Source organism: Vespula pensylvanica, chromosome 13, assembly GCF_014466175.1.
Source record: "Vespula pensylvanica isolate Volc-1 chromosome 13, ASM1446617v1, whole genome shotgun sequence".
In the NCBI taxonomy this organism is placed as follows: domain Eukaryota; kingdom Metazoa; phylum Arthropoda; class Insecta; order Hymenoptera; family Vespidae; genus Vespula; species Vespula pensylvanica.
In genome coordinates this window covers 3,443,320-3,449,718 of record NC_057697.1, presented here as the reverse complement: position 1 = coordinate 3,449,718, position 6,399 = coordinate 3,443,320, and the positions used below count along the sequence as shown (strand labels likewise).

The window sequence follows — 6,399 nt, the reverse complement described above, 5'->3', positions numbered from 1 at the left end:
GAGAGAGAGAGGAAGAAAGAAAGAAAGAAAACCGTTCGAAAAACGCACATGTTGCTTTTCATTTGAAATTACCACGCAACAAAGCAATCGTTTTTTTCTCTTCCGTTTAGCGACAAACAACATATTATTTTCATGAGCTTAATTTTTGTTCTATTCTATATATATTCTATTTTTCATATTTACATATCTTAAAAATGTGATATAAGGCATGTGATTTAACAACAAACATCATAAATTACGAACAGACAAAAGTATAAAGAAAAACGTAAGTATGCTTTGTTATGATCATTGTTTGTTCTCATCGAAGAAAAATGTTAATTGTTGTGTACAAATGAATTATTACATAACCGAACTAATCAGGATTTATTATTAATTTATGTGAATGTATGTGAAATATTTAAATTCGAAAAATTTGTTATATTCAAATATCGTTCGGATAATCAACTAACGAACAGGCTTAATGATACAATGGTAGAATAAATTCATTCTCGTTTCAAGGTTATAATGAAGTTATTTATGTTTATATCTATTATAATTTATGAGTCAAATAAGACGTTCGAACAGATTGTTATTTCCAGTATTGATATTTTTTTACTCTTATTTTCTTTTTTTCGTTTGTTTGTTTCGTCCTTCGATTTCGAATTATCCTGTGTTTCCAAGAGTAAAGTTTGAAATAATTGTTTTACCTCTCTACAGAACAATTCTTGGCAATCGATGTTGAGGAGCAGGAAGAGTCAGTCGAGTACGAGATTCAGATCAACACGGACAGAAATCTGAAGACAGCTACACGATACTATGATCTTTGAATCTCTTAATGGTTCTCTATTCTCTTATATTTTTCAAAAGTTACGAAATTAAATGTTAAGATATCTGCTTATAAAATATTATTGAAAAAAAATCTACTTGTGAATTTCCATATAAGAAGAAAACAAGTATTTCATTTTCTGAAAAAGAAAATTAGTTTTCTTTGATTTCCTTGGTTGAAGAGAGTCAAAGATCTTAGTCGATGGAAAATCTTAAAAGAAGTTGTATTGCCGATCCGAAGAAAGATAGCTAGAAATGCTAAAAGATGATTTTAAAAGGTATAATAAATTTTTTTTTTTTTTTTTTTTTTTTTTTTTTTTTTTATAAAAAAGAAGTATAATTAATTATAAAGATAAATAATTTTTCAAGGTTCATGTCAAAGATTTGAAAAAAAAATATATATATATATATTATTTCTACAAAACTTATTATTAATTTAAATATTTCATGAATAATAAAATCTATGAAATATTATATATAAAAAAAAGAAAAAAAAAAAAAAAATTTGTTGGTACATATGGAGAAGTCGTTTTATTAAATTTTGTTAATCTATAATTTAACTGATTATGCAACCAATTGAATCATACCAAATTTCTGTTCATGAAATCTGTGAATGTTAAATAATATTACATTTTTTCTTGCAGTATTGCACAAGAATCAAACGATAACAAAGTATTACATATTTCTAAAGAATATGTTCACAATATTAGAAGCTTTAGTATGGCAGCATTTTCCAATTTCTGTTGATCTAGTCAATTTTCAAAAATAATAGTTCTTAATATAGTACTTAACATAAGTACAAAGGTAAGAATCACTGCTTGAAATAAATAAAAAAATTTTTTGTTATCCATATTCTAATATTAATGTCGACCTTTTTCAGAATTATAATGTTTTATCATTATCGATTATTACGTCACGTTAATTCATTGGCAACACAATCTACAAGATAATCAGAGGCTTTAGAAATGGATGTAACCTGAACAAATTTCATCTTTTTATCGTGAGATTTTGATAATGAATCTTCGATAATAACTACAACAACAACGTCAACAATTTAGTTCATAGAGTAACTAATATTTACATCTTTTAGTTCCTGTAGCATTTCTTAAGCTAATCTATGCATAATATCTAGTCGGTATGTACTTTTTTTTTTTGTAAGGCTACTATCTTCGTTGTTATCATGATCATTATCACCATTACAAGTTTGATGTCGCCAAAAATCAGATAAATAGGTGATAATGTTATCGTATATTTTGTTTATGATTTTATAGACAGACACACAATTACAATCTTTTTTTTTTATTATAATTACTACTATTATTTAAAATGATATCACAAGGGTTTAGATCGGAGACGTGCAAATTTGATTCATTGAATTATTTCAGACGAAAAAAGTAATGTGTACATCTCTGATCTAGATAGATTGATATATAAAAAGTCATTAGTTATGTGATTGCAAAGATATATAATTATTAGTTTGTTACATATATACATAGAGTCAGTTATTTTTCTTCTTCTCTTTTTCTATGAAAATATCTAGCTAATCCCATAAACTAATTTCCTGAATGTTAGATTTCAACTTTATAATTTTGGTATAAAGAAATATAGTAATATCATATATATTACTAACGATAACAAATTATTATATTATATGTAATATATATATTTTTTTTATTTTTTACAATATATATATATATATATATATCATATATTTTCCAAATATTTTCATTCTAGGTAAATTACATAGGATAAAAAAGAATTTAAATGCAATACGTATATCTTTTTTATGCCTTACCTCACTTCTCTCCCCTAGAAAATAATGTTTATTTACCTTGTCGAGGTAAAAACCTTTTAATACTAAAATATGTATAACTATCAATTATTAATTGATATGAATGAAATTTTATATCATGAATTTTTGTTTACGTCCCCTACTCCTCCCTTTTAAACAAAATCTTACAAACGCCTTTGACCCGATTACATTTGCTAAAAAATTAACATGTCCTGTCTAGCAAGGAACATGATCACGTTATAATACCATGGTTTATCTTTTACCATTAATGTCTTTCATAATCTTCGACGTAAACGTTGTAAAGTTATTCTAGCTACTATAAATAAAATAGACTTGCAGAATATAGATCTTAGAGCTATTGTAAAATCGAATTTGATTTTTCGAAAACAAGATTATCGACGATAACACTTCCCAAATATTCCACGCGTCCAATTTAATCGACTTGACACCACTTACGTATCGGCAATCTTCTAGATTGTTCTCTATTGATAAAAAAATAAAGAGTTTAAATATCTGATAGTAATCTTGATTATCATAACTATTGAATCTTGTTTTATGTATTTAATGGCCTCTAATTTGAGTTTTACAAATATCACGGAAATAATATCACAAATTTTACCAATTTTTTAATTTGTAATAGATATTTATATATTAATAGATACTTATATAAATATAAATATCATATGTCTTCCATATTAAAGTTATAAGTTATAGCATTTTTATTCCAGTTAATTACATAGCATAAAAAGGAATTTAAATACAACGCGTAAATCTCTTTTACTTTTTTAAATTCGTTCCGAGTTTCACAAAAGATGGACAAAATTCTTACCAGTGATTATACTGATTACTATTGATTCAAAACTATGATCCTAGCCCATCAATATTACCACATTACTTTGCTTCTTCTCCCCACCATCATCCTCTACTCCTACTCTCAATTTAATTCTATACTTATATGATTCGATCAATACAATGTCATTATATGCTTCCTTTTCATTTCTTGCTAATAATTGGTCCTATACTACTTTTATCATTTCTTTTAGTTTTTCCCATTTATCGGACTGTTCTTATCTCAGATTATTTGTACTCATTTTTAACAGTGAAATCCCTTTCCCACTAAACCTTGACATCGCCACTTAGTTCCGCGATGTACCAATGAAATCTAAATGTTATTGTTTTCCTACCTTTTCGCTCACTGCAACAATTCATCAACTCCAAATTATTTCATTCTTCAATCTTAATTTAACAAAACTTTACAGTCACCAGTCTTTACTTCTCTTTTCAGAACCAAAACAAACAAACAAAGACTTCTGAAATAGCTTTCGTCCAAATTTCTTTTTATTTCCCTATACTATATACATAATGTTTTTTTTATTTTTACTTTTAATTATCTTGCACTTCTAGTTGAGCCGATGGCCTTGACTTCTTCTCCTTTCCCTATTTTTATTTTTATCCTTCTAGAATTACATGAATAACATGATATGTAAGGTCTCAAAATATATTAGCATATTTTTTGTAAGCAATTAATCAAAAGAAAAATTACAAATATTAACCGTTTAAATTACAACAGATCAATACGTAAATTCGATCAAAATTTTTTGACAGTACATTTTTTATCCCATATAAAAAAAATGTCCAAGTGACGTGCCGATTGTATCATTTATCCATCGAATTTATTTTTATGATTTTATAGAAAATATTGTTTCTGTAAATGATAAACACAATATTATTTTTTAAATTATGAAAAATTAAACAAATTGCATAAAATATTTAAATTTTATATATCGATATGATACAAAAATAACTAAGTAAATGTAATAATGTTAATCTTCAAACCCATTTCATACATGCTGTTCCGGATCTATTGTGACGATTAATAATAATCATGGTTTTCCTGAAAAATACGTTGGTAGAATTTGAGTTAGACATGTTACGCTCCCCTTTCCTCTTCTATACCTCCAATTTCTATAAACCCAATTTATTTATATTAACAAAAAAAAAAAAAAAAAAAAAAAAAAAAAAAAAAAAAAAAAAGAAAAGATACAGGAAACAAATATCTGACTCTAACATATCTATGGGAAATAGCATATGATGGAAATTGCTGTTTTTTTTCCAAACTATCACATAACAAAGACTATATTTTAGATGTTACATAAAAAACATTACTTTTAATATGTACAATATTATGATAGACTTCTCAAGTACAACTTTCTTTAATTGTTATTGATAATTGTTTTTGATAAATAATTTTGTAATGTAACAATTTGTAAAAAAGAAGTTCTCAAATTATTATTCCTTAATAAAAAGTGCAATAATGTATTATATTTTCATTATTTCCTACCATCTTCGAGACGCATATTACTATTATTACCGTAGTCATAGTTATAATTATTATTTTTTTTAGTCATATTTAGTCATAGTTATTTTTATTATTTTACTATTGCAATTATTATTATTATTATCTACCTATTCTTAAACTAAGCCTAGTATTGAGTTTAGCAGATTTAAAATAATAAAACAACTACAAACTAATAATTAAGCTTTGTTAATCAATGATATTGAGAAACGTTTTAACAAATCTGGTACGACTCAAAGAAGAATAACTTTTAAATGACGAATAAAATTTTAGTTTTCCTACATTCATTTTTTGCTGATAATTTATTAAGTTTTTTATTATTAGCCCATCGATGGATATTACCATAAATAATATATAAAAGCATATGTCCACGATGTGAGGTTATGATATATTCAGATTGGAGTTTATTAATACTTTTATATATTCTACTCGTAAAAATCTCGAAATTTACTAATCTTATCCATTTTGTTGAGAATTGTTAACGTCCAAATATACAATATCGTTTAGAATTAGATATTTTTTAATCCTTTATCGAAAAATGTAATATCTAACCTATTACTTACCATTATTTTCTCAGGAATAAATAAATGAACTGCACACCATCTCGTCGTCTGATAGTTATACTTGAATAATTTATATTACTTGATAGTCATACTTAAATAAGATTATACTTAAATAAGATAAATTGTTAAACTACGAAATTTATTAAGATTAAAATATCACTCCGAATACGTATACGTGCGTACTCTTTCGATCGATTATAACGTAATATTAGAGAACACGACATACAGTGACCTCTAGGTTAAATATGATGATATAAAATGTGTTATGATTGGCGAAGATCACGTGACCTGAGAATTTACAAAATATCAATTTTAACTTTTCAACACGATATTTTGTTTTTTTTTTCCGAAGAAAATAAAGCTTTTTATAAAATTCAAAAAAGTTATTAATCGGTGACTGAAACCCTCGTAATTAAAATAAGATCTCGTTTAACAAAATCTGTTCAAGAATTACGATTAGATTTTTTCTTGGTGTAAACTATTATAAAATAAAAGTCGTGAACGTTTTTAATTCAAAACTATATTCAACGATAATAAAATTTGACGTGCAATTATGCAAATAAAATTATCGTTGGTAGTAATACAAGATGTGTAATATTTTTCCTGATTGTGAAACAGAGTATACAAAATTTTGAATAGGATTTTAAAGCAAACTAGAAAGATTCAGTTACTTATTTCTATCATTGTAGTTAATTTAGTTGTTTTTATGCAAAATATGTTTCATACAATAATTATACAAAGAAAAATATACAATGAAAATATAATTTTAATATAAAGATAAAAAGTATATTAGATTGTATATAAAATTTATATATATATATATATGTATGTATATATATGTACGTATATATATGTATATTATATATGAACTGATAATGACCATC

The 6,399-nt window shown here is 25.1% G+C and overlaps 2 long non-coding RNA genes across 3 annotated transcripts; one reads left to right on the top strand and one right to left on the bottom strand.

Moving 5' to 3' along the window:
- Nucleotides 1–13: 13 nt before the first annotated feature.
- Nucleotides 14–2,112, top strand: LOC122633937. Its single transcript, XR_006328243.1, has 3 exons — nt 14–1,082; nt 1,449–1,608; nt 1,685–2,112. It is a non-coding gene; the product is annotated as an uncharacterized LOC122633937 (long non-coding RNA).
- Nucleotides 2,113–3,504: 1,392 nt separating this feature from the next.
- LOC122633930 lies at nt 3,505–6,233 on the bottom strand. Of its 2 annotated transcripts, XR_006328239.1 has the most exons (3): nt 5,516–6,194; nt 4,433–4,561; nt 3,505–4,301 (listed from the first exon to the last, which is right to left on the bottom strand). It is a non-coding gene; the product is annotated as an uncharacterized LOC122633930 (long non-coding RNA). The 2 variants fall into 2 exon arrangements; XR_006328240.1 differs by having other exon boundaries at nt 4,433–6,233.
- Nucleotides 6,234–6,399: the final 166 nt, after the last annotated feature.